The sequence below is a fragment of the Camelus dromedarius genome, unplaced genomic scaffold (assembly GCF_036321535.1).
Source record: "Camelus dromedarius isolate mCamDro1 unplaced genomic scaffold, mCamDro1.pat HAP1_SCAFFOLD_114, whole genome shotgun sequence".
Taxonomy (NCBI): domain Eukaryota; kingdom Metazoa; phylum Chordata; class Mammalia; order Artiodactyla; family Camelidae; genus Camelus; species Camelus dromedarius.
The window spans coordinates 5394125-5422034 of NW_026989787.1; the positions used below are offsets into that span (position 1 = coordinate 5394125).

At 45.7% G+C, this 27910-nt stretch overlaps 1 long non-coding RNA gene across 1 annotated transcript; it reads right to left on the reverse strand.

The window, feature by feature from the left end:
- Positions 1 to 27901, reverse strand: LOC135320723 (uncharacterized). The gene is made up of 4 exons (XR_010379992.1): positions 26176 to 27901; positions 18605 to 18757; positions 17748 to 17855; positions 1 to 491 (listed from the first exon to the last, which is right to left on the reverse strand). It is a non-coding gene; the product is annotated as an uncharacterized LOC135320723 (long non-coding RNA).
- Between the last annotated feature and the right edge of the window lie 9 nt (positions 27902 to 27910).

Here is a 27910-nt window from a genome sequence, read left to right on the forward strand (position 1 = left end):
TTCTGTGGGTGGATCAGTGTCATGGAGGCGGTACCGCCCTCTATGGAGCTTGGCTTAAGTCTCTTTTTCTGGAATCTGTGTAAGTTCGAGATACTCGTGCTGCGCAATGGCCTGAGTTCACAGGTCAGTTTCCAGAATCTGAAAGGGCAGATAGTGGAAGATCTGCCTGTCATCAGCTTACAGGTGAGGCTCCGAGGTACTTTCAGACTTGCCCTGTCCTTTAGAATTTGACTTTATAGGAGACATGAAGGAAGTTGGCAGAAAAGCTGGCTGCACAAATTGAGGTGAGATGCGAACACATTGATGAGAGTTGTTCTGCTACAATGGAGAATACTGGCATGGAGACTTCTGTTGAGAATACCAGGCTCAAAAGACATTCATGAGACATATTGAACCTCGCTGATACTGGCAGAAACATATGGAGTGTCAACGTGCACTTTAGGAAGGTACTCAATTCTCTGCTCCAAGAACGGGTCCAAGATTACTGACGTCTAAAAGAGAAGAGATGGCAGAGATGATAAAAGCGCTCATGTTCTTGGAAGAGGTCGTGAGAATCCACACGTCCCAAGGGGCATTTATAAACCACTCAGACGACCAAGCACGAAGCACAGGTAAGCCTTTTCCCAGGGTTGGCCCTTGGTACCAAGCACTTGCTCTTCCCTCCCCTCCCCTCATGTATCCATTTTAAAGAATCAGCACTTGAGTTGCAATGAAGCCAGTAGGAGCTGAGCAAGCCCCTCCTTGTATCAGAGTTTCTCCTCCTTCACATTCTGTGCACAACAGTGAACTCCTCCATTGTCAACTACTCTCGACTAAAATAGATTGGTATTGAATTCTTCGCTCACACCTTGAAATGATGATCTTCCCCTAGATTCAGCAAATGCTGGGCTTATGTCTACTTTGGTGTGAAGGGAGTTTTGTAAGTGAGTGAATTTTTTGCCTGAATTTGGATATTTATTTATCCTCATTTTTTCAAAACAGTATTTGTAACTATTATAATTCAGTTATTGAAATGAAGTGTAATTGTTGGGATAGATATGTAGTGACACTTCTTTTGTGGACCGTCTTTTCCCTTTTGTCAAGTCCCAGGAGCAGGATATAATGTGATTGCTGTATTTTTTGGGTTAAATTGCTTTTCTCAACATAATTAGTCGATTAAACATTCTCATCTTTGATAGAAGAGCACATGATTGTCAATAGCCTAGCAAAGCTGCGGCAGTGTTCTCATATCTATAATATCTCTAAGTGCTATTGAAACCAAGCCTATGTAAAAATACATTGTTTGGGTTTCTTTGTGGTTTCCTAAATAATAATTTTTCCCCTTGAATCGCCAACATTGACCAGTATGTGTCATTATTAGGAAAGGGCACCACATGCACAATGGAAACCTAGGGTTGTGGTTGTTAATGGTTCTAAGAATTATTTCATTGTTTCTGTTAGTGCTGGAAGCACCAAGAGAAAACTGTTGACCTGCCTCCTTCATGACTTTTGGCTGCTAATTTATATTTTCTGTGCATTTTTCTTATTTGGATATTTCAAGCTGGTACCTAAATTTGGCAACTCTGTCTTATAGTTAGATATAGTATGTTTCTAAAACTGTATTTATTTTGATACATTTCCCATGTATGTAATTTAATTCTGTTTATTATTTGAAAGTCTGCAATGAGGTATGAACACATTGTCAGACCTGGAGTTTTCGGACACATCCTCCCACAACTGATATACAGAAAAATAGCTAAACAAGAATCAAGTGTCTGTGAGTTATGACTAAATTGTGTTAATTTATCCATGCCAAACTGGCAGAGTACCAGTGCAAACTTCGCTCACTCTCTCCCAAGTATACAGCAAGATAAACATACACTCTCCCAGCCCTTGACTCAGGAACCCTGCTGAAAAATGCCCAAACATCTCTTACTTCAAAAGTCAGAAAATTCTCACATAACCTGGAAAGAGTAGAAGGCAAATTAGAGAATGGAAATCAGTGCAGGACCTGACCTTTGGTGAGGGAGCAGTAAAGGGGAAACTGTGTTTTACTGGAATGCACACTCTAAAGTGGACAGGTCATTTGAGCTGGAAGACAAAGTGCTGAGGGTTAAAAGAGTGCATAGTGGACGTTTGGTTGACATATCTGAAAGCAATAATCACAAAATTTCTCTGCAATTCATTCCCAGACCAATACTCCACCTGTTAATTTTGAGCTAGGAGTGCCTGTGGAATCTGTGTGTTAGGGCTGTGGCTGATGTCACAAATTTATTCCCAGGGGTTTGGAGATTGTTTTGGGCTGTGGTTGGTACTATCTAGAGAACAGATCTGCCTGGGTCCTCTCTTAATATTAAATCTGCTGGCATATGTGTTGTGGATTAGCATAGTAACCCAGGGCCTTAGTCACAGTCTTTCCACATCCACGGTATAATTGCTCATTTTCTCCATAAAGGAGAAATGGGTCTCATTCAGAGGCATCTTCATCTAGTTTCTAGAATCCAGGGCAATTTATTGTTGAAATCAGATTCTATAGCCCAAGGATCTGCAACTTTCATAGGCAGGATTGAAATTTCTTATTGTCCAAAGCAGAGGTTTTTGAAATGCCCCATGCTTGCCTTTGAGTTCCAATGCCTTATTGCAAGAGTTCTTGGAGCAGAGATCTGCTGAACAATATGTGAATTTGAAGCCTTTCCGTCAGACTTGACTACCACAGGCTAATGCAACAATAGTTGTGGTGCTGACCCAGTACTACACTAAGGACCCAACTGTGGCACTGCACGCTTCAACAGGTTCTAATGTGTGACATCATTAGATTTGTTTCCACTTTTGTTTTTGTTTGCAGAGAACCTGAGGGAACCCATTATAAATTTTGACTTTTCCGTGGCAATAGTAAGGACGAATGCACTTTCATGAAAGTGTATTGGAACCATTCCCTATCCACATATCCAGCCGGCAGCCAGAAACCATTTGGAAGCCTGTATTCCAGCAAAAATTACTAGTCCCAGCACTGTCAGAGCTATGATAAGCATTTAACCAAAATGACACTCTGCTAACTTTACTAGAATAGGTTGTATTCACCACAACAAAAACCACACTAGCAATCATAGATATAACAGGCAACAGACACAGAAGGAATGCATGGCATCATTACATACCAAAAACAATCCTCACAGCATTAATACTAAATGTGCACAGAAATGATTTCACTTACAAAAGCTGTTCAAGTCTATAATAGATAACTGATAATCCTTAACCCATAGTGATAGAGAGATATAATAAAATTAAAAGAACCATTCAAAATTTTCAAAAGACAGGAGTCTCCTGAAAGAACATGCAATGTTTTAGACCACCAAAATTTACTAGAACATGACTTGAAAAGGGAGGACATAAAAACACTGAAGGAAATCTTGAGTCTATGAATACAAATGCAGGCTAGTATAAATGGAAAGAGAAACACTTTAGATGAGCCAAATAGAATCAGAAAACTCAATGGTGAGAATAGCTAAGCTAAAAACAGTCCAAATCGGACTAGATAATGCAGAGGAACAAATAAGTGACTTCGAAAGCAGGATAACCGCAATCACTCAGTCAGAACACGACATAGAATAGCAAGTGAAAACCAATGCAAGCTATGCAACTGAAACCTGGGATAAGAGAAAACATACCAGTCTATGACTCATAGGGAACCCACATGGAAAAGAAGAAAGGCAAATGGTTTGAAAAGATATTTGAAGAAATCAGACTGAAATTTTCTTAAACCAAAGATAGAACCAGCTATCTCAACACAGGAAGCACAGAGGGTCCAATCATAATGAACCCTACTAGGCCTACAACAATATATATTCTAATTTAAATGGCCAAAGTTGATAATAAAGAAATGATTCTAAATGCACCAAAATAGAATCAAGTGCATTGCAAGAGAACTTTCTAATGTCTTCAGCTGATTTCTTAATAGATAGATTGGTAATTTTTTCTTCCCTCTTTCATTTTGTGTTGATCTCTATTCCAAGAACTGATGAAAGGCAGATTCCTTCAGTCTAAACAAGATGAGTTGGCAGAGATTCTAAAAGTGTTCAAGTTCTTGGAAGAGGTCATCAGAATCAACACATCTCAAGGGGCTTTTTCAGACAATACAAGAGACCATGCACCAAGCCCTGTTTATACTTTTACCAGGAGTGGGCCAATGTATTAAGACTTGCTGTTCCTTCACACTAAACCAGCCATGCAGGTATACCTTTAGTCTGCTAATGCAGTTGAATTGGAGCCAGGTCCAATTTTACCAACACTGTAGGGAGAACCTGAGCCTGCTACTGCAGGAGACACAGCACTGTGTCCCATTTCACCAATCTTTCAAGGAGGCCCTGAGCCTACTCCTGCAGGAGACTCAGAGCCAAATCACATTCCACCAGCTGTGTAGGAAGAACCCCAAGCCTTCACTTGCAATGGATCCAGGAATGTGTCCAATTCCACTAGCCTTGTAGGGAGACCTTGAGCCTATTCCTGCAGGAGAACCAGATCTCTGTCATATTCCACCATCCCTCCAGGAAGATGCAGGGCCTCCTCCTGCAGGAGACTCAGGAATGGGTCCAATTTCACCAGTCCTGCAGGGAGACTCTGAGCCAATTCCTGCAGGAGACCCAGGACTGGGTCCCATTCCATCAACTCTGCACTAAGACCTTGAATTGGGTCCAATTCCACTAGCCTTGCTGGGTGACCAACAAGCCTGATCCTGCAGGAAAATTAGAGATATGTCATATTCCAGAAGCCCTGCAGGAAGACTGAAAACCTGCTCCTGCAGGAGACCCAGGAATAGGTCCAAATCCACCAGCCTTGCTGGGAGAGCACAAACCTGATCCTGCAGGTGATACAGAGCGAGGTACAATTCCAACAGCCCTGCAGGGATATCCTGAGGCCACTTCAGCAGGAAACACATGACTAGGTCACATTCCAATATCCCAGAAGGGAGACTGTAAGCCTGTTACTCCAGGAAACCCATGACTTCGTCCCATTCCACCAAACCTGCAGTCAAACACGGAGACTGCATCTGCAGAAAACAGAGTGGGTCACATAACACCAGCCCTGTAGTGAGACTACAAACCTGCTCCTGGGGGAGACCAAGCCCTTCACAGAGAACATGAGCCAGCTCCTGCAGAAGAACAAGAGTTGTGTGACATTCTACCAGCTCTGCAGGTAATCCCTAGGCTTGCTCCTGCAGGAGACAGACATCCCAGTCCAATTCCATCAGCCTTTCCAGGGAGAATCCCAGCTTCCTCTTGTAGGAGAGCCAGAACTAGATCTCATTCCACCAACCCTGCATGGAAACACTGAGCTTGCTCCTGCAGGATACCCACAGCCAAGTCATATTCCACAAACCCTGCAGGGAGACACTGAGTCTGCAATTGCAAGAGACTGAGGACTGGGATGAATTCCACCAGCTCTGCAGGGAATCCCTCACCTGCTCCCATAGGAGACTAAGAGCCATCAGTTCTGGTGAGGTCCCTAAGCCTGCATCTGCAAAAAATACTACAGAGTGGAGTCACATTCCACCAGCCCTGCAAAGAGAACAGAACCTGCTGCTGCAGGAGACACAGGACTAGGTCCCATTCCACCAACCTTACAGGGATACCCTGAGCCTTGGACCAAGGAATGGGACAAATTCTGCTAACCTTCTAGAGAGACCATGAGCCTCTCCTGCAAGAGAACCAGAGATGGGTCATATTACAGTATTCTTCCAGGAAGACCCAAGGCCTGTTCCTGCAGGAAATGCAAGAACAGGCCCAATTCCTCCAGCCTGAAGTTAGAGTCCAAATCTGTTCTGGAAGGTGACCCAGAGATGGGTCCCATTCCACCAGCCCTGCAGGGAGACTCTGAGCCTAATTCTACAGGAGACCCAGGAATGGGTCCCATTAAACCAACCCTGAAGGGAGACACAGAACCTACACTTGCAGGAGCCACAGAGCCAGGTCACATTCCATCAGCCCTGTAGTGACCCCTGAGCTGGGTCCAATTACACTATCCTTGCAAGGTGACCCTGTGCCTACTCCTGAAGCAGAACCAGTGATGGGATCATGTTCCAACAGCCCTGCAGGAAGACCTGGAGCCTGCTTCTGCAGAAGACCCAGGACAGGGTCTGATTCCACCATCCCAGCAGGGAGAAAACTAGCCTGCTCCTGCAAGTGACCAAGGTCTGAGTCATATTCCACTAGCCCTGTAGGAAGAACATAAGACTGCTGTTACAGTAAACTCAGAGCCATGTGCCATTCCAGCAACACTGCAAGGAGACTCTGAACCTGCCCCTGCAGGAAACAGAAACCCAGTCACATTCCACAAGCCCTGCAGGGATACCTGAGCCTTCATATGCAGGAGACCCAGGCCTGGGACCAATTCTACCAGCCCTGTGGAAAGACCCTGAATCAGCTCTGGCAGGAGACTAAGAGCCATGTCACATTCCACCAGCCCTACAGGTAATTTATCAGCCTGCTCCTGCAGAAGAACCAGAGCCAGGTCACATTCCATGAGCAATGCAGGGAAATTTAGAACCTACACCTTCAAAAGATCCAAGATTTGGACCAATTCCAATGGCACTGCACGGAGACCATGAGCCGTGTCCAATTCCACTAGCCCTGCAGGAAGGCCCCGAGCCTACTCCTACAGGGGAGCCTGAGATTGGTCATATTGCAACAGCTCTAGAATGACCCAGAGCCTGCTCCTCCAGGAGACCCAGGACTATGTCCCATCCACCAGCCCTGCAGGGAAACCCTGAGACTGTTCCTTTAGGAGAACCACAACTGGGTCACATTTCACCAGCAATGCAGGGAGACTTAGAGCCTGCACCTTCAAGACACCCAAGAATTGGACCAATTCCAACAGCACTGCAGGGAGACCATTAGCCAGGTCCAATTCCACTAGCCCTGGATAGAGACCCCGAGCATGCTCCTGTAGGAGACCCAGCACTGGGTCTCATTCCACAAGGCTTGCAGGGAGAAACTCTGCCTGTTTCTGCAGGAGACCAACAGCTGAGTCACATTTCACCAGCCCTGAAAGAAGACCCCAATCCTGCAACTGCAAGGGACCTAGGACTGGAACAAAATTGACTAGCCCTGTAGAGGTACCCTGAGCCTGCTTCTGCAAGAGAATCAGAGATGGGTCATATTCCAACAACCCAGCAGGGACAGTCTGAGCCTGCTCCTGCAGGTGATACAGAGTAGGGTGAAATTGCAAAACCTTGCAGGGACACCATGAATCTGCTGCTGCAGGAGAAAAAGGATGGGGTCTCATTCCACAAGCCTTACAAGGAGACCCTGAGCCTGGTCTTGCATGAGATCCTGAGCTGGATCCTGCATGAGACACAGGACTGGGTCCCATTCTACCAACCCTGCAGGGGAACACGAACCTGCACCTGCAAAAAACACAGAACCGTGTCACATCCCACCAGCTCTGCAGGGAGACTGTAAGACTAGCCCTACAGGAGACCTAGAGCCAGGTTACATTACCAGTCCTGCAGGGAGACCCTGAGCCTGATCTTTTAGCTCCTCCTGCACTTACACACACACTTCTATGAGACCCAGAGCCAATTCAGGCATCACCACCACTACGGGCTGAGATGCCTCTGCAAACACCAACACTGTCATCTAATTCTCAGAATCAACCCACTCCCAGACCCGAACTTTACTTCCCTTCTCCTGGAATCATTTTTGTTTGTTTTTTTCTGTAATTTCCTTGTTTTCTTTCATGTCATTTAGAGTATCATCTATTTTTATGTTTTAAGTTTACAATAATAAAATTTAGATGTTTTTCCATTTTAAATTGTGCAATTCAGGAGTATTAAGTGCATTCACAATGTTGTGTAACCATCATCACTGTCTAGTTTCAGACTGTTTCTTTCCTCATAATAAAACCCTGTATCCAAAGCACACATTCTCTTTTCTCCCTCCCCTAGCCCCTGACAAGCCCTAATCCTCTTTCTCTCTGTGTGTCTTTCCCTATCCTGGATGTTCCCTATCAATGAAATCATACAAAAGTTGGCTGTTTGTGTCTGCTCTCATATTTTAACAAGGGACTGGTGTTTTTTTTTTTTTAACTTGAAGTAGTATTTTGGTTATTTGAAAGGGAAACCCAGGTGGATTAAACATGAGATGTACAAAATGAAAATTTTTAGTAACTATGTGCATAATCTCGGGATAGGCACTGCTATTCTATGTGTGATACCAGAGCCAGAAGGGAGATGCTTAGCTCTTCCTGTGGCAAAACATAACCTACAAAATAAAAAATAATAATATTCAAAAGCCATGAAAGTCAAACCACAACCTGGAAAAATCATTTTTCATAACCTAAAGTCAGAGAAAGGTTTCACATCCCTGTGGTCCAAAAACTTCTTGAAACACTGTGTTCTAAACAGAAACAGAACAAACACATGCAATTCCACCAAGAGGAAATGCAGGTGGCCAGTGTATATTAGAGGTGCTTGACCTCTCAAGTGAGGATGCACACAGATGTACACACTTTGGAGACAGCATTGGTCACCATCACACTGGCAGGACTTTAGCCTGGTTACAACCAGCTCTAGTGACAACATGAGGAGGCAGAGGCCACAGTAGATCCCCTGGAGGGAAGAGTGAGCAGACACTCCTCTCTGGGAGAACAGTATGCAGGATAAATTACAGTTCCACAAGTTCATCCCTTTCCGAGTAGTGCTGATGCTTATTGTTGATCATACTAAAATTCTTGCACAATTTTTCAAAGATGTCTTTTCAAGGATGTTCATCACAGTTCTGGTTTAACTAGTAGGAGATTGGAAGCAACACTAATGTTCATGGAGAGGGGGTGGGATTCATCAGTTCTGGTTCACATGGAGGAATGATTGTTGTGCAGCTGGAAAAATGACTGCTAGGTCTTTACCTGATGTCAAGGAAGCCCTCAGTTTGGATGCTTGTTAATCCATCATCTACATCCCAGATGCCATCTATGACCACATATGTGTCAAATCATCATAGATGTAAATGAATCTTGTGGTGTGTGAGAGACAGAGGCAGAGAGAATAAGAGAGATAGAGACTGAGAGATGTTCACCAAGCCATTCATGACGGTCACTTTTGGGGGTGGGATTTGCAAATCTCTGCACTTTTCCTTTAGGCAACAATTCAAGTGTTCATAATGTATCTATATTGCTTTACTAATTCTAAGGTATTTAAAGCATATGTTACTTGAGATTCATTCATATTGAATCCACAGCATAAAGTTTATTATTTTTATTTTAAAGTATTTGTTACAAGTACAATCAGAATTTATGAGAGTAAAATGATAAATTCTAAAGAATTAAGAATCAGATAAAGAACAAAACCTTTTGGTGACTCAGACACAGGCTAGCTAGTTGGCAGCAAATGGCAGGGTGGGACAGGTTTCTTTAGAAGGTTGTGTATGTTCTGAATCGGCATCCAATAGAGGCAAGGAAAAATTACAAAACATGTACGCTGGAAACTACAACAGCTTGTTGAGAGTAATTAAGAAAGACCTAGCCCTATTTTAAAATTTGAAGGAGTCAAAGTGACAGAGTAGAAAGACTCACAGCTTGACCTCTCCCACAAATACACAAAGAATTACATCTACAAAAACATTGAATTGCACAGAAACCTCCTGAATTCTGGCACAGTGTCTCTCATTTTGAAATACAGGAAGATTCTCACAAAATATGGTAAGGAATAAAAAGAAAAAAGACAAATTCAGTGCAGGACTGATCCTGCAGGGAAAAAGTAGCATAGGAAGAAAGGCACCCTCACACTGGGACACAACCTCTCTAGCTGGGAGATCAGCTAGGAAAGAAGCAGAGCTTCCAAGGTTTGGAGGACACAGTGGCAACTGCATGGCAGGCAGAACTGGGGAATACTGACACAGAGGGTCCCTGTGATGACCAGCCCTAGACATGAACTAGCAGGGATGAGCCAGGACTGGCTACTGGATTCAGTGAAGAGCCCAGGCAGAGGGCTGGGTCACACTGCAGAGAGGCAGCATCAGGAAACTAGAGGGCAGTGTGAGCTCTGGCTGTGTGTGTGTGTGTGTGTGTGTGGAACAGAACAGACTGAAACTCTCATAAAAAAGCACCAATGTTGGTATAATGGGGGAGGAATGATGCATGGCTGTGCCAAAGTCACTTTCTCCACTTGGCTCCATTGTTGGTGTGTTCTCATGAGAAGAGAAATGGGGCTTGGTCATAGTCAACACTGCTGCACAAAGGCAGAGCTGAATGTTGAATCTATATCCTGTGCCATTGCAACTTCACAGGCGGGACTGAGATTTGTTTACAGCCCCAGGCAGAGAGGGTGGATTTGCTCTCTCTGGTCACTTTGTGGATCCACACCTCTGGGACTTACAGGCAGTGAGTGGAGTTCTGACTCAAGAAGGGTGGCCAGTGAGGGTATTTAAAACAGGGTGGTGTATGGTTCCATATGTGGATGCAGGATTGGGGTTTGAGCTGAACCTGTAGTGGACCACAAATTCATGTGTGTGACTACACACTTGCTAAGGCAGGTCCAAGGGACTGACACTGCTGGATCTGGACTGATGTTTCCTGGGGCTCAGAACCTGAGGGGCACCAGAGTAGGTAGCTGACATTCCCATAGCTAAAGCAGGGATAAAGCCAACATCAACAAATAGTACTTTGTAAGTCTGCATAACAAGTGACAGACAACACCACAGAGGGAACTCCCCAGTGGAAATCTCCTGCCTATTTTTCTTCACAACTGAAGTGCTCCCACCCTGCCTACTACACACCACAGCTCAGAAACGGGTCTAGAAGAAATACATAGAGCCAGAGAAATATAAGTAAATAAAGAAGCCAAGGAACCACTTTCAATTAAAAGAACAAGAGAAATCCCCTGAAAGAACAAACAGTAAAATAGATTGATAGTCTACTAGACTTCAAAAAGGGAATGATCAACACACTGAAAGAACTAAAAGAGACTATCAATAGAGACAGAAAACTTTGAAAAGAAAATTTAAACTATAAAGAAGAGCTAGTTAAAAATAGAAAATTCAACTACAGGCAATCAAAAACAGACTAGTTAATGCAGAGGAATGAATAAATGACTTAGGAGACAAGATAAATAAATAACCCAATACAGCAGACAGAAAAGCCAATAAAAACCAATTAAAGCAAGATAATATAAAGTGCGCCAGCCTATGCATAATAGTGGGTCCCAGAAGGAGAAGAAAGAGAAAAGGGGATTGAAAAGATAGTTAAAGAAATCATGACTGAAAACTTTCCAAACCTTAAGAAGGAAAGAATTATCCAAGTACAGGAGGCACAGAGGGTCCCAAACAAGAAGAAACCAAACAGACCTACACCAAGATATATTATAATTGAAATGGTTAAAGTTAAAGATAAAGAAAATATTCTAAAGGCAGTGAGAGAAAAACAAAATGTTAGTTACAAGGGAGCCCCATAAGCATTCAGCAGATTTCTCTACATAAAAACTTCTGGCCAGAAGGGAGTGGCAAGATATATTCAAAGTCCTGAATGAGAAAAGGCTGCAAACTAGGATATTCTATCTAGAAAGACTCACCTTTAGAACAGAAAGAGAGAGAAAGAATTTCACAGACAAGCAAAACTAAAAGAATTCAGCAGTAATAAATCTATGCTAAAAAAAAATTGAAAGTTCTAATCTAAATAAAACATAAACAGGAAGCTATAAAAATTAGGAAACCATAATTGGAAATGCAATAAATACAGTGAATTGCAAGGGAAAACATGAAGATATAAATAAGTCAGTAAGTCAATAAAGAAAGCAAGAAAGAAAGAGAGAATAGCAAAGTCATAAAAGGTGAAAGAGGAGAGCAAGAGAATATAGATTTTGTTCCCTTTTTTTTTTTTCTTCTTTCTTTTTGTCTTCTTTCTTTTTAGGATGCACTTGAGCCTACATGACTATCAACTAAAACCAAACAGATGAAGTAAGGGGTTACCATACTTGAAAGACAAGATAACCACAAATCAGAAGTATATAAAGAGTCATAAAACCCAAAAAGAAACCAAGCTTATAGAAAAGAAATTTATCATATGACAAAAATGAAAAAAAAAAAAATTAAAAGAAAGAAACAAATAAGAAATACCAAATCAACTGGAAAACAAATTTCAAAATGACAATAAAACCACATCTATAAAATAACTACTATAAATGTCAATGGACTAAGTGTTCCAATCAAAAGAAAAAGTGAAGGAGGAGGAAAGATGGTGGAGTAAAAAAGATGCTCAGAGCTCACCCTCTCCCACAAATTCACCAAGAGTGACATCCACAGACACACCCACCACCCAGAACACCTGCTGAACTTTGACAGAATATTGCCTTCTTCAAAAGATAAAATTTTCCACAAATCTGGTAGGAGAAAAGAAGAAAAAGGAAAATAGTTCAGGACCATTCCAATGAGGAGGGAGCTGCAAAGGAGTAATAGCATTAATACACTGGGTCTACCCAACTCCAATGGCGAGTTCAGCAAGATGGAGAGGGAACATCTGCGGCTCGGATCTGTACAGAATAGCCTTTGACTGACAGAACTAAGTTAATTGGGCACAAAGAGTCCCAATGATCCCCAGCCCTAGACGTGAACCAGCAGAGGTGGGATGGGACAGGCTGTCTGAGTCGAGCAGAGGATTCGGGCTGACTGTACAGAGGAAACCTTGGGGGACTGCAATGTTCTGTGTGCCATGGCTGGGAGAGTATACAGATTAGAACAGCCTGGGTCCCCCATAAAATCCAAAAAAAAAAAAAAAAAAAAAGGCAAAGCAACACTGCTGGTGTGCCCTGGGGGGAAGGGGATCCGTAGCCTTTGTTTCCACAGACCCACAGTGCCATTATTTGAGACTTCTTGGGAGAAGAGAGTCAAGGCTCAGCCATAGCCACCATATTTTCTGGTTCATGGTTCCCAGGTGAAGGAGGGGTCAAAAGCCGAATCCCTACCTAGGGGCTCCACAACCTCATAGGTGGGACTGAGATTTGTTTACAGTCCCAAGCAGAGGGGACCATTACACACCGATGCCTCTCTGAATTGGCTTTTCTAAGACAAATGGACAAGAAGCAGTATTCTGGAACAGAGCAGGGATGAGGGCTAGTGCAGCTGTTTTCTCTGAGTCCACCTATGAAGCATGGACCTAATGCGGCAGGGGAGCTACCTGCCAACTACCTTGCACAAGTGTGGTGCTGGGACCAGGCATCTGGTGGGGGTGCAGACCACCCACAAACTGATGCTGGGACACAGACCAGGAGCACGACTGGAGGGCCTCTGGAACCAGCAAGTGGAGTTTTCACAGCAGGATATGGGCAGGAGTGTGACAACCACAGGAAAAAAAGGAGCTCCTGCTCAATAGCCGGGGCAGACTCAGGCCACCAGAACACCAGCCACACCACCAACAAAGGGGATAACAGGCAATAGGCATGGAAGGAAGACTTGGCAACCACCCATAATTAAAAACAACCTTATGACAAAATTATTAAGAGTGCATATTCTTGGAGAAAGGCCAAGATAGTGGAGTAGAAGGATACTTGTATCTTATCCTCTCCAATAAATACACCAAGACTGATATTCACAGACACACCCATCCACTCAGAACATCTGCTGAACTTTGATAAAACATTGCCATCTTCAAAAGACGAAATGTGCCACCAATCTGGTAGGAGAAACGGAAAAAAGAAGGAAGAAAATGCAAAATGGCTTGGGGTTGGTCCTTTGAAGAGGGAGCAGCAAAGGAGGGATAGTGCTGGTTGACTGGGTCTCCCCCTTTCCAACGGAGAGGTCAGCAGGATGGACAGGGAACCTCTGAGGCTCAGATGTGTACAGAACCGCCCTTGACTGACAGAATTAAGTTATATGGGCACAAAGTGTGTCAACAACCCCCAAACCTAGAAGTGAATCAGGGATGGGAAGGGACAGGCTGCTGGATACAAGCAGACTCTGGTTGACTGTACAGAGGTAACCCTGGGGGACTACAGTGTGCTGTGGACAACTGCTTGGATTGTATACAGATCAGAACAGCCTGGGCCCCCCATAAAATAAGAAAAAAAAATAAAGCAAAGCAACTTTGCTGGCTTGCCTGAGGGAAGGGGAGGTTTGTCCTTTGTCTCTGCTGACCCACAGCAACATAACTGGTGATTTCTCAGAAGAAGAGTGATGAGGCTCAGCCACAGCCATCATACCCACCCAGGCAGAGGCAGGGTTGAAACCTGAATATGTACCTGGCAGTTCTGCAGCCTCATAGGTGGGACTCAGACTTGTTTACATCCCCAGACATATAGGAAGGTTCTGTCCTGGTGCGTCTATGAACTCGCACCTCTAAGACAAATGAACAAGGAGCAGAGTTCTGGCAAAGAGCAGGGACTAGGGCTGGTGTGGCCATTTGCCTCAAGCCCACCTACAAAGTGTGGAAAAGATGTGGAGTGGGGAGTAGCACTGAACAGGGGAGCAACCAACCCAACTACTGTGCAGGACTGCTGCACCTGGACACGGCATTGGGAAGGGGCACACCCTGCCCACCTACCATGCAGGAGAGCAGCACCAAGATGCAGCATTGGGAGGAGATGTGACATGTCTACCTACAGGCACTGGGAGCAGCACAGACCAAGGGTGTGACCAGAGGGTCTCTGGAACCAATGAGCTGAGTTCATGAAACAAGGCAGGGGCAGGAGCTGTGACAACCACAAAACAAATAGGAGTCCCCATTCAATAGTCAGGGTAGGCTCTGGTTAACAGGTTAACGGCCACATCCGTAACCAAAGGGATAACAGACAAAAGGCACAGAAGTAAGACTTGGCAACCACACTTATTTAAGAAAGACCTCTTGATAAAATTATTAAGGGCACACAATCTCCACGGGAACATCCTCTCTTCTTTTTCTGTTCCATTTTCTTTTACTTTTTAAATGTTACTTCTTAAATAATTTTTATATTTCTATTTTTAATCACTTTTAAATTTTTCTTTTAAAATACTAATATTATTATCTTTCAATTTGTCCAATTTCATTTTTATCTTTGTTTTGTGCTTCTGTTATGATGATACTCTGTTCTCAAATATTTTTCTTCCTTTAATGTTTTAAAAATTCATCCCAACTCAATTGTTATCTTGTTTCAATATGTTCTTCTGTTATTGATTATACTGCTTTTAAAACTAATTTCTTTGTGCTTAGTTTTATTTCTGCATCCACTTTATATAAATAAATAAACTCCTAAAGGACGACAGTAGATAACTGATACTCCATAAGCCATAGTGCCAGAGAGATATAAGCAAGATGAAGAAGCAGAGCCACCTCTCTCAATTAAAAGAACAAGATAAATCCCCTGAAAGAACAATCAATGAAATAGACATTGATAGTCTACTAGATGATTTCAAGAAAGGAGTGATCAAAGTACTGAAGAAACTAAAAGAGATTGTCTATAGAGACAGAGAATATGTCAAAAAATGAAATTGAAACTCTAAAGAGGAGCCAGTGAAAATTGGAAAACTCATTTGCTGAGATGAGAGTTGAGCTAAAGGCTGTAAAATGTAGGCTAGATAATTGAGAGGAATGAATATGTGACTTAGAAGACAGGACAACAGAACAGCTGAGAGAAAACAAATAAAAACCAATGAAAGCAATATAAGGGACCTATGGAATAACATAAAGCATGCCAACCTACTCATAATGGGGGTCCCAGAAGGAGAAGAAAGAACAAAGGGGATTGAAAAGGTATTTGAAGAAATCATGACTGAAAACTTCCCAAACCTAAAGAAGGAATCAGATATCCAAGTACAGGAAGCACAGAGCGTCCCAAACAAGGAGGTCCCAAACAGACCCACACCAAGACATATTACAATTAGGATGACCAGTTTTGAGAATAGGAAATGATTCTAAAGGCAGAAAGAGAAAAACAAAGAATGAGATACAAGGGAACCCCCATAAGATTTTCAGCTGATTTCTCTACACAAACAGTACAGGCCAGAAGGGAGGGGCAAGGAATATTCAAAGTCCTGAATGAAAAAATGATGCAGCCTACGATACTTTATCCAGCAAGGCTATCCTTTAGAATAGAAGGAGAGATAACTTCACAGACAAGCAAAAACTAAAAGAATTTAGCAACACTAAACCTATGCTAAAGGAAATATTGAAAGACCTACTCTAAACAGAAAAGAAGCAGGATGCAATAAAAAGGAGAAAACCATGATTGGAAAGGTGATTGCTACAATGAATTACAACAGAATAAACATGAAATCATAAAAGAGGACATCTAAATCATTAAGGGTGGGGGAGGCGAACAAGAAAATGTACAGGTTTCTCTCTCTCTCTCTCTCTCTCTCTTTTGTTCTTGGTAGGATGAGTTTGAGCTTATATTACTATCTGTTTAAAACAAACAGATATAGTAATGGGTTAATATATGTACAAAGTAGGGTAACCACAAGCCAAAAAGTTACAATAGAGTCACAAAACTAAGAAGACACCAAGATAATAAAAAGGAAAATTACCAAACCACAAAAAGAAAATGAAAGGAACAAAGAGGAAATACAAAATCAACTGCAAAACAAAGTTCAAAATATAATAAACACATATCTATCAATAATTATTATAAATGTCAATGGACTAAATGCTTTAATCAAAGGATATAGAGTGCAGAGTGGATAATAAAGCAAGTATCTACAATACACTGTATACAAGAGACCCACGTTAGGGAGAAGGACACACATAGATTGAAAGTGAGAGGATTGAAAAAGATATTCCACAAAAATGGAAATGACAAGAAAGCAGGAATATCAACAGTGATTTCAAATAAAATAGACTTTAAAACAAAGATTATAAAGAAAGATTAAGAAGGACATTTTATAATGATTAAAGCAGTCATAGATGAAGATGTTACACTCATTAACATATATGAACTCAACATAGGAGCACCTAAATACATAACAGATAAAAAGGGAATATTTGATCGGAATACAGTCATGGTAGAAGACTTTAACTATCCATTAACATCACTGGACAGATCTTCCTTACATAAAATTAATAAGACAACATAGAAATTAAATGATAAAATAGAACAATTTGTCTTGGTTAATATTTTCAGAACATTATATTTCCCTAAAATAGAATATACATTCTTCCCAAGCGCACGTACCACATTTTCTAGGATAGATCATATACTTTGGCACAAAAGAAGCATTAACAATTTGAAGAAGATAGAAAATATTTGAAGCAACTTTTTCTGAACCCAATACCATAAAACTAGAAATTAACTACAGAAAAATAAAGGAGAAATAAATGACAGCATGGAGATTAAACAGCATACTATTTTAAAAAAAAATGGGTGGATAATGAAATCAAAGAAGAAATAAAAAAACACAGTGAGACAAATGATGATGAAAACACAACCACACAGAACCTGTGGGATCCAGAAAAGGCAGTGCTTAGAGGGAAGTTTATAGCGAATCAGGTCTACCTCAAAAAAGAGGAAAAACTGCAATAAACAATCAAACTTACCACCTAAAAGAATTAGAAAAAGAAGAGCAAAAAATAACAAAAGTAAGCAGAAGGAAGGAAATAATAAAGATCAGGGAGGAAATAAATAAAATAGAGATATTAGAAACATTTGAAAAAATCAAGCCAAGAGATGGTTTCTTGAAAGAGTAAACACAATTGACAAAATTATGCTCTATGCTGGAAATTGACACAACAGTGCAAACTGACTATAACTCAATAAAATAAAAATTAAAAAATAAATATATTAACAAAAGAAAAAAGAAAAGGTAGTTTCTACTCACCAGACTGGAGGAGGGGACTGCACCCCATGCGGGGTCACACCCCATGGGAAAGCCTGGGGTAAGGATCGGAGGAGCAGGGTGCTGTGGACAGGATCTGTCACAGGGTTTCTGCAGGAGGGGAGGGTGAGGCATGTGAGCAGGCTGAGGACTGGCCATTTGAGTAAGTTCATGGGCTCTGGGGTGGAGGGGCTCCCCCAAGTGTCTGGACTTGATTCTGGGTGAGTTGGGCAGGTGGACAGTGGCTCAGTGTGAGTCCAAGTCCAGTGGAGGGGGTAGTGTGTTAGATCTAGAAGGACTCCTTCTGGGGTGGGAAGGCCCATAATGGAGGCAGGAGGCCAAGCCCAGGTGACTGAGAACAGTGTGTGTCCTGCATAGGCCTGCAGGGCAGACGAAAGCATCCAGTCTACAGAAGGTGGAAACATGGTCCATACAAGGGCACAGCTCAGATGTCACCCCCTCAGAGGAGCCTTCCTTGCCTGCACAGTCTACAGGGACAGCCTCTTCCACGCACATCTCCAAAGCAGACACCTGCTCCATCTCCTGCATAGCATTCAGGAACCGGGCCCCTGCTCCACGCCCAGCCATGGTTCTGCTGCCCTGAGGAAAAGCCCTCACAGGAGCCATCAAGCCCTGCACGACCTGGGCCCCACCTCTCTGTCTCTTCTGCCACCACTGTCTCCACCTGACCCTCTTCTCCTCCACTCCTGCACTCCCCCAGCCCTGTGTGCTCTCCAGAGCACGTGTCCCTCCTAACATGCTGTGTGTGCTCACTGTGTCTCATCCACTGCATGCCTCACACCCAGGTCAGTATCCAGTGCACAGTAGGGCTCAGTAAGTAGAGAATGAATGACTCTTACCATCACTGCTGGGAAGACCTTTGTCTGTGGCCTACAGTGATCACACACACGTCACACATTCACTGAGGTCCTACTGTGTGTTGGGCGGGTTCCATATACCGGGCACAGCAGGGAGTGAAGCAGGCAGGTCTCCATTCTCATGCAGCAGACAGCCTGGTGGGGGACACAGAGAAAATTAAGTATAATATACACAATGTCCGGAGGCGATATGTTCCATGGAGAAAAATAAGGTCAGGGAGGACATTTGAGCAGATTCCTGAAGGTGTTCAAGAAGCAGGCGGAGAGAGATCCTGGCTGAAAGAGCAGCCAGCGCAAAGGCCCTGAGGCCACAGTGGGATGCGCGTGGAGGGTCTTAGTTATCCATGCGAGTTCTTAGTCCTGCCTTGAGTACGTATGTTGCTTTTATTTGTAAACCTTGATTTCACCTTTAAAGCAAATTAAACTGCATCATCAATCTGCATAATTTAGCCAATTCTGTTTCAGGTGTTGTGGGCACAATGGCGGGCTAGTTACTTGGGTTGGTAAAGAATTACCAGCGTCTGAGAAGGGTCTAGGAAAGTTTAATAGGGACACTGCTATAGGCAACATCAGGCCACACAGGCAAGAGGTGCCTACACGAGCGCCAAGGTTGAGTGTGTGGGGTCTGTTATTGGGGGGGTGCTATTCACACAAGGAGGAGGGGGCTGCATGATCAATTCATGCACAGGTACCTGGTTGGTTGTGAAATCTGTCAGGGGCTTCTCTGAACAACAGGCTTTACCACTTTAATAAGGGCAGGATGTGAGGCCTCTCTTCCTGGGGCAATGAGTTTTCATAGGGTAAACACACAGCAAGAGAAGATGTTTTATAGCTTGTGGAAATGCAGGTGTGCAAAGGGTCCTGCAGTGGGGAGTGGGAGGTAAGGTGCCACTGGGCTCTAGGCACACAGAGAGCCCAGGGGTGAGGGTGTATGACTCTAAAGAGTGCCACCTGGCTTCACACCAGGGACTTTATGTGAAAACAGGAGAATCTAGGTTGTCAGCACGTGTCTACTCAGTGACCTCCCTAAGCCTAGCTCTGTCAGGCACCAGGTGGCTGTGAAATGAACATGAAGGTCCCCACCCTGAGGACCCCAATGAATGAACATCTTGACATCCTCAAGCCCCTTCCCCTGCACCGCCACCCCACCTCATCTGGGTCTCAGGCTCTGACACTGATATCAGTGGCACCTTTGTTCCCTATATCCAGCTCTTCTGGACGTCTCTGTGATGAGCTGTTCCATGTCAGCGAGCCCCAAACTGAGCTCTGCCTTTACCCCATGAATGCTTCCTCCCTGTGAAGCCCCTTGTGAAGGAGCCACCACTAGCAGGATCCTTCAGCCCTGAGTCTCTGCCTTCCCCACCCCTCCGATTTCCCCCAGCCCATGATCCCCTCTGGAGGTCCCTATTATCCTCTCCCTCCCACTTCAGTCTTGGGCTGCACACCAAATCCCTCTTCACAATCTCCCACAAGACAGGTCCAGGTCCACTTGGGGACACTGAGGTGACACAGGTGGGTGTTGCTGGGAATGAAGAGCAGGATCCTGGAGCAGAGGAGAGGCAAGGGCTCCCAATCCACCAGAACACAGGCTAAAGTGGGGGCAAGACACCCATAAAGGGTGAGGCAGGCATCACACTGCAGACCCGCCCTCTGCTCCCCCAGGGTGCCCTGTGTTTCCTGCTTTGGCCTGGGGGACTTCCCCCTCACTCTCTGTTAGAGGGGTGCCCATTCATTCATTCACACCCTCATTCACCATGTACATGGGTCCTGCTCAGTGCCAGGCCTCAGCTGGATGACAGCTCATCCTTGGGGACACAGCTCAGATCTCACCTCCTCCATGAAGCACTTCTGGATTCCCACCCCTCCTGAAGTTCCTCTGGCCTCAGTTGGGACCACTAGGGCTGAGACCACACTCTGATTACCCCCCAAGTCTGTGATCTCTGTGAAAGCCCTGGGCCCAATGTGGAAAGAGACTCAGAAAAATGGGGCCAAAAGGGGCTAAGAAAAATGTTATTAGTTCTCTATTACAGAGAAGGGCACTGAGCAGAGAGAGGGCAGTGTCCAACCAAAGCTACAGAGGAGGGTCTCATTGAGCCCTCCCTTGGCCCTGTTACTAGTTCTCTGTTACAGATGAGGACACTGAGCCACAGAGAGGGAGCAGAGCCCTGCTATAGCCTTGGCCCCACGGCCTGTGTCCTTTATTACTAGCTCAATGCTGCCAGCAGGGGTGTGGGCCTGGAATGGAGGTTGAAAGCAGCCTGACCCCAAGGACGCCTTCATACACAAATTCAGTCTCAGGAAACACCCCTCAAGACCTACCCTACACCCCTGGGATTGGGACCTGATTGCTGTTCCTGGAAGCTGGCTGGGCTTCCCTGTGAATTGGCCCAGGAGATGCTTGGGACAGACACAGGGCCCCTGAGTCTCCCTGTCCCCAGATGAGCAGCTCTGGTCCCCTTGACTGTCCCAGGCAGAGGCCTGATGACATAAGGTGTTGGCCGGGTAGCCAGCTGTGGAGATGAGGAAATGGGAGCAACATGCAGGTACATGCAGAGGTCCAGGTATTCACTCAACAATCATTGATTCAGGCCTTGCAGTGTGGCTGGCCTGGGCCCATGCCTTGGTGTCCATTAGTGAATACAGTCAACCCCTTGAGCCTTCTGGGAAAGCAGTGCTCAGAGAAACGGGCCCTCAGAGCCCCCATCCTGCTCCCCATGAACAATCACACTGAGATGAGGCTGCAGCCATGGGTCCCAGTGGAGGGTGAAGGGAGGAAGGAAACCCAGAGTGGGCACTGACCATGAGCCTGGACACTGGAACCAGATGGCCTGGGCTCTGTAATCTGGAGTGGTCACCTCCCCTGTTCTCTCTGTGCCTCAGTTGCTTCTTCAGAAATGGGTGATAACGCCTGTCCCTGCCCCACAGATTTTCATGAGGAGTCAGTGATCTCTTATGCATGTAGGACAGTGCCTGGCTATGTGTAAGGATCCTGCTCACCTCAAAATAGTCTGTCCCACTTTAAAGATGAGAAAGCCAAGGCTAAGGTGGTTATGAGACCAGCCTGGGCTAGCCCCCTTCTCATGCTCTGCTGTCCAGGTCTCCTGCTTTTACATCATCCCTCTGCCCCCATATCCACCCAGCAAAGTAGATGCTGAGAATCTGAGCAAATCAGAGTATGAATGGAGGCACACCCTCTCCCCAACTTGGGCTCTTGGGGCGGTGGGCAGGATGGGGATATCAGGCTCCCCCAGACTGTCCAGGAAGCCCAGCATGTCCATCACCTCATTTCCACTCAACACGGAGGTGTGTGTCCAAGGGCCAGAGGGCGATGGAGTAACCCAGGGTGGGTGGATGCTAGGTAGCTGTGGGAGGCACAGAGCGGCCCCTGGAAGACAGTGTCCAGGCAGCCAAGGTGTGGGGAATGAGGGTGCCCAGAAGGGGCAGAGGACAGAGTCCAGCCTGGACACCACCCCCTGCTGGACCCTGATCTGGGGTGAGAATTGGGACAAGCCAGGGCCCCGCTAGGGCTCCTCATCCAGCAAAGAGGTGAGGAAATTTAAGGAGACAATGGAGGCTGACCCCACCGTGCTCCCTGTGTGAGGGTGCTGCTTCCAGTATCTTGGAGGTTCCTTAGACCCTTGTGAAGTGGCTGCTGTTTCCAGCCCCATGTGGGCAGAAGAACTGAGGCAGGGAGGACAGAGTGACTCAGGACAGAGCTAGGATTCATCCAAGAGTGTGTGCTGGGCCTCTCGCTGAGAGCAGCCTCTGGGCATCATGGACTCAGGAAGTGTCTTGTCCTCCCTCTTAAGGCTCCTGGCATGTTAGGCAGGAAAGGTCCCAGTGCCCATACCTGGGCCTCTCTGGGTGATGCTGACATGTGGGATCATGATGGTCCTGGGAAAGGAGAGAGAATGTAGGCTGGGCGTCAGGTCTGCATCAGACCCTAATGATGCCCCTAATGTTGTGTGACCTGGAAACTCCCTGACCTCTCTGTGCCTGGCTTTCCAGCTCTGACTCACAGGACTGCTGTGCTTGGCAGACAGTAGGACCTCAATCAGAGGAAAAAGCCAGCCCTTCCCCAGGAACCTCTCCTGTTTCATGCCCAAAGCTAAGCCCATGTGCCACACATCACCAGAGCTGATACTTGACAAACAGGGCAAGTGAAATCCAGCAACCCCTCCCTCCTGCCTGAGGCCCTTCCCTCCTCAGTGACAGTGGCTCAGAGCAGGTCTCTGCATCCCAGAAGCCTGAACTGAGCCTTGTGACCTGGAGGAGTCCCTGTTCCACACAACATTTTTTCCAGGTGCTTCCAACAAGACACAAGAACACCTGGTCAGTCTCTTAGCTGCAAGGTCCTCCCTTTGCAAATTCCCCCATCACATCCGGGCTAGAAGATGTGAGTTCCAGGGCACATGACCATCCAAATGATGACTTCAGGGAAACATCCCTGCCCACACTGCACTCTTCAGAGCCCACCTTCTAAAAGAAGGGGTAGTGACCCACGGTTGTGCACAGTTTTATCAGAACACAGCCCTCACCCACCCACCATTGGAAACATGTGAGAAGCAGAGATTCCCAAGTGCCTGGACCCCTGTCATCCAGAAAGCAGAGGTTAGGGTAACAGACAGAAGGGGAGAAATTACTTTCATACTATGTATCTGATAAGGGGTTAACACCCAAAACATATAAATAACTCTTACAATTCAATAGCAAAAAAACAAGCAATCTGATTTAAAAAGTGGGCAGAGGAACTGAATAGACATTTTTCCAAAGAAGGCACACAGATGTCTAACAGGTACATGAAAAGGTGCTCAACATCACTCACCATCAGGGAAATTCAAATCAAAACCACAATGAGATATCCCCTCACACCTGTCAGGGTGGGTGTCATCAAAATACAAGAGATAACAAGTGATGGTGGTAGTGTGAAGAAAAGGAAACTTCTGCAATGTTGGTGGGAATGTAAATTGGTGCCATCACTCTGGAAAAGAGTAAGAAGACTCCCCCAAAGTTTAAAATTAGAACTTCTGAATGATCCAGCAAGGCCACTGCTGGGAATATATCCAAAGGAAATGAAATCACTATGTCAATGAGACAACTGCACCCTCACGTTCACTGTATCATTATTTACAATAACCAAGATATGTAAACAACCTAAGTGTCCATCAACAGATGAATGGATACAGAAAACGTGACGCATATATATGTATATATAATGGAATCTTATTCAGACATTAAAAAAATGAAATCCTGACATTTGTGACAACTTGGATGGACCTTCAGGGTATTATGCTAAGTGAAATAAATAAGACAGAGAAAGACAAATACTTATGATCTCATTTACATGTGGAATCTATAAAATAAACTGAAACCCATAGAAACAGAGATCAGGTTGGTGGTTGCCAGAGGTGAGTCAGGGGGTGATTGAAATACGGGAAGATAATCAAAATGTACAAACTTCCAGTTAGAAGATAAACAAGTCCTGGGGACATAATGTACTGCAAGGTGACTGTAGTTAACAACACTGCACTGTGCATATGATAGTTGTTAAGAGAGTACCTCTTAAAATTTCTGATCACAAGGAAAATAGTGTGTGACTATGGGTAATGACAGACGTCAAGTAAATTTAATGCAGTGATCATTTCACAATATGCACATGTAACAAGCCATTATGCAGCACACCTAAAGCCAACAAAGTTATGTGACAATTGTATCTCAGGAATACTTATCCCAGGAAGCGGGGGTGCGAGCCTGGACTACCTACTGCAGGAGCTGCCTTTGCCCTCCAACAGCAGAGGGTGGTAGTTGTGACAGGGACTGTAGGTCCCTCAAAGCCTAGAATGTTTACTGTCTGGACCTTCACAGGGAGAGTGTGCAGACCCTGCCCTGGAAGACGGTGGTCATGGCAGCAACAACGGCCTGCCTGTGTGCAGGCTCAGCCCAGACAGCTCCTGTGCTCTGCTGTCACCGCATTTACTTCCCTCCACACCCTCAGAGGGAGAGGCTTCAATGTTCCGATTTTACACATGAGAAAACAGGCTCATTTGCTTTGAATTATTGACCAAGTGGTGGGGGAAGATTTGAACTCCAGTGTTCTGATTTCAAAGCCACATCTCAGTCCTGATTTTTACAAGGTGGAGGTCCAGGCACTGGGGACCCTCCACCTTCCTCACTTGTAGTCTTACTCCAGGGCTGCCATCCCCGAGGCGTCTGGGTGAACACATTTAATCCGCTTACTCTGCACCAGCTGAGCCCTTGGCTGCCAGTCTGTTGTCGCTGCCTGACACCAGCTGAGTTTTACAAGTGAACCATCACCCCCTGCCAGGCCACCTGCCCTGCCATGTGGGGCAGACCACTCCTAGCCTGGTCATTCTAAACCCTTAGCTCACACATTTGCACAACTGCATCGAAAGGGCCCTACTCCCTGTGTGGAGGTATCGACAAGGGGAAGGGAGGGGAGTTTTGGGTGGCCCCTTACTCTGAAGGTGACACATGACAGGGACATGTTCATGTCCATAATGGCACTCAATTTGAAGCTAAGAACATGGTCACAGCGAGAGGTAAAAGCTGAGAGGCTACAAGGCTGCTGAGAAAGGGGCTTGACTATTGAATTGTAAATGTGTAATTTAATTTAAAAATTAGCCTCCTGGGTGATAAGAATTTGCCCCTAAGGCCAGAATTGGCCACCTGACCCCTGGGAACCCCTCAATTCCAGGATGTAATCATCTGAGCATGGAGGGGGCTTAAATTGGGGTGCTGTCCTCTCAGTCATGGTGCACCTGCCCACATGTGCACCCATGAACTGCAGTTCTCACACATCAAGGCACCTCTCATGCCCTGCCAAGGAGTTCCAGGTCATAAGGAAGGGATGACAGACTGTGAGGTCACACGTGTGCCCCTGCAGGGGTGAATGTTGTATAGGGCAGAGCCTCCCCACTCTCACCTCCAGGAGGGGTGCTGGAGGGAGCAGGACTCCTGAGCCCCTAGGCTTAGCAAGCATCCTGGCTGAGGGTGGGGAGGCTGTCCACTCTGAATTCATAGGTCAGATGGTAGATTTGGGTCCCACCCCCACAGCTCACCAGTGAGACCGTTTAGTCTGTTTTCTCTGTAAACTGGAACCCAGTCACCCTCACCCTCAGAAGTAGGGGCAGCCTGTGTAAATTACAACACAAAGCCCTGGGCTGTTTCAGGTGCCTGGGGGTGTCCAGGCCCCTAGGCCAGGCAGGTGGGAGAGGAGATGTATGGGTTAGCAGGTGTGAGAGCAGGGCTGAGACTTGGCTGAGTGCATGCACTCTAATATCCAGGAACTGCGAGCTACCACTAGCAAGTCTGTTCACAGAGGCCATGTGTACTCTCCCTTGTCATTTACAATCCCCTGTTTGAACAGAGGCCTCTGGAGTCTATTAGCCACATTGTTGCCTGTCACCACACTGTTGCAGTTCCAGGGTCTCCATTTAGCCAGCTTGAAGGAATAGTCAAACTTTTTCTTAAAACCAGTGACAGAAAACCAAAGTGGCTTAAAGAAGCAAACAGGGCAGGAGAGAATGACTTACCTAACTGAGACATCCACAGGGAGATAGCTTCAGGCAGGGCTGTACCTGGTGCTCAGTGACATCAGCAGAAGTCATCTTTCCCCACCTCTGGGCTCTGCCACTGGTGTCATCTTCACATGGCTCTGCCTTTACGAGAGCAAGATAGTCACCAACTGCCACAGGCTGACATCACCACCCCTCAACTCCCAACTGAAATAGAACTTCTCTGCTCCCAGGATTCCAGCAACTAGGCCTGACCTCCGTGGAGCCTGATTGGGCTGGTGCCCAGCCCTGAGCCAATCACAGTGGCCAGGGAGGATGGAAAATGCTGATTGGCCAGATCAAGGCCATGTGACCATCCTCTCCAGGAAACCTGTGAGCTGTTCACCTGTTTTCAGGTTGGGAGAGTGTGAAGTCTCCCAGAGGATCCTGCTACTAGCACAAACTGCAGGTGGCACAATGAGCTGAAATGAGCCTGTCTGCTTGGTGACAAGTGACAGGTCACTTAGTGGTTCCCTGCTCCAGGGAGGGAGACATGTCCAAACAATATTGGGGCTTCAGAGCCAGAATGTAGTAGAAAAGCCTCCCAGTCTCCCAAAAGGTGGGAAAGTGAGCAGTGACACTGGAAAGGCACTCCTCTCTGTGGCCCTTGGCTTTCTCCTTGTTACAGTGGAGAGTGCAGTGTTGCCCCTGACAGCCCCCTTCCCTGCTGGGAGGCCTTTGCAACAGGTGGAGAGTGCTTGGAAAAGCCCACTTATTCTGAGCAACTCTTATTGCTCCTGGTGGCATTATTATTTTCATGTCACTTGTGAGGTGGGCCCTGAGGGGTCCCTGATCTGGGGGCACAGACACCCACAGAAACTTGGCCCAGTATTGCTGTTCATTCAACAATGACTTACCGAGCACCTACTGTGTGTCAGATTCCCAGGGTAGAGCAGTGGTGTTGACAGCACAAGCCCCTGCCTCACCTCATCTCTGCATCCCAGGTGCGGTCACCAGAATGGGAGTTCAGGAAGCAGAGGACGTGTCCGAAGCCTTGTGGGAACCCCTGGGTTTTTCTCTGTGCTGAGGGTACTAGCAGCACACCGATTGTGGGACTCAGTACCCGCAGGACCCAGCATTGATGGGTAAAGGAGAGGGGCATTTCTACAAGCCCATCCTCACTAACCCCAGGCTCCAGAGGGCAGCTCCACTCTGCTCAACCCAAGGGGGCATCTTCCACCATCCTGATCACCCTCTGGTATTACTCCCCGCTCAGATGCACTTTTTCCTGTGGCAGCTACACTCAGAATATGTGTTTGTTTTTCTCCCATGTGGTTAAGCGGACTTCAGATACATGATAGTGATGGAGTAGCTAAGCCTCTGGGCAGATTGCTGGGTGACCCGCGGAAATTGCTGCACATGGTGAGCTCCCTTCTGCCAACCAATGGGCCAGGCCCCACCACTGTTCTGTCTGTTCTACCTCACTTAATCTGCACAGACACTCTGTGCAGGACATCCTGTTATCCCCCATCTCTGATGACCTTGGGTGGACAAAGCTTGGGTTTGAGAAAGTTGCCCAGGTCACATTGTTGACAAGTGGGGAGCTGGGGATTTGCACCCTGGTCCCAGGAGTCTGGATCATGGAAAGGCCTGGGTGGGGCAGCTTATTGCCAAGGGAAGTCCTGCTCAAGCCTCTCCCATGAGAGCCCACCCAACAGCACATCTAGCAGAGTCAGCATTTCCTGGACCAGATGGACAGAACCTCAAAACATCT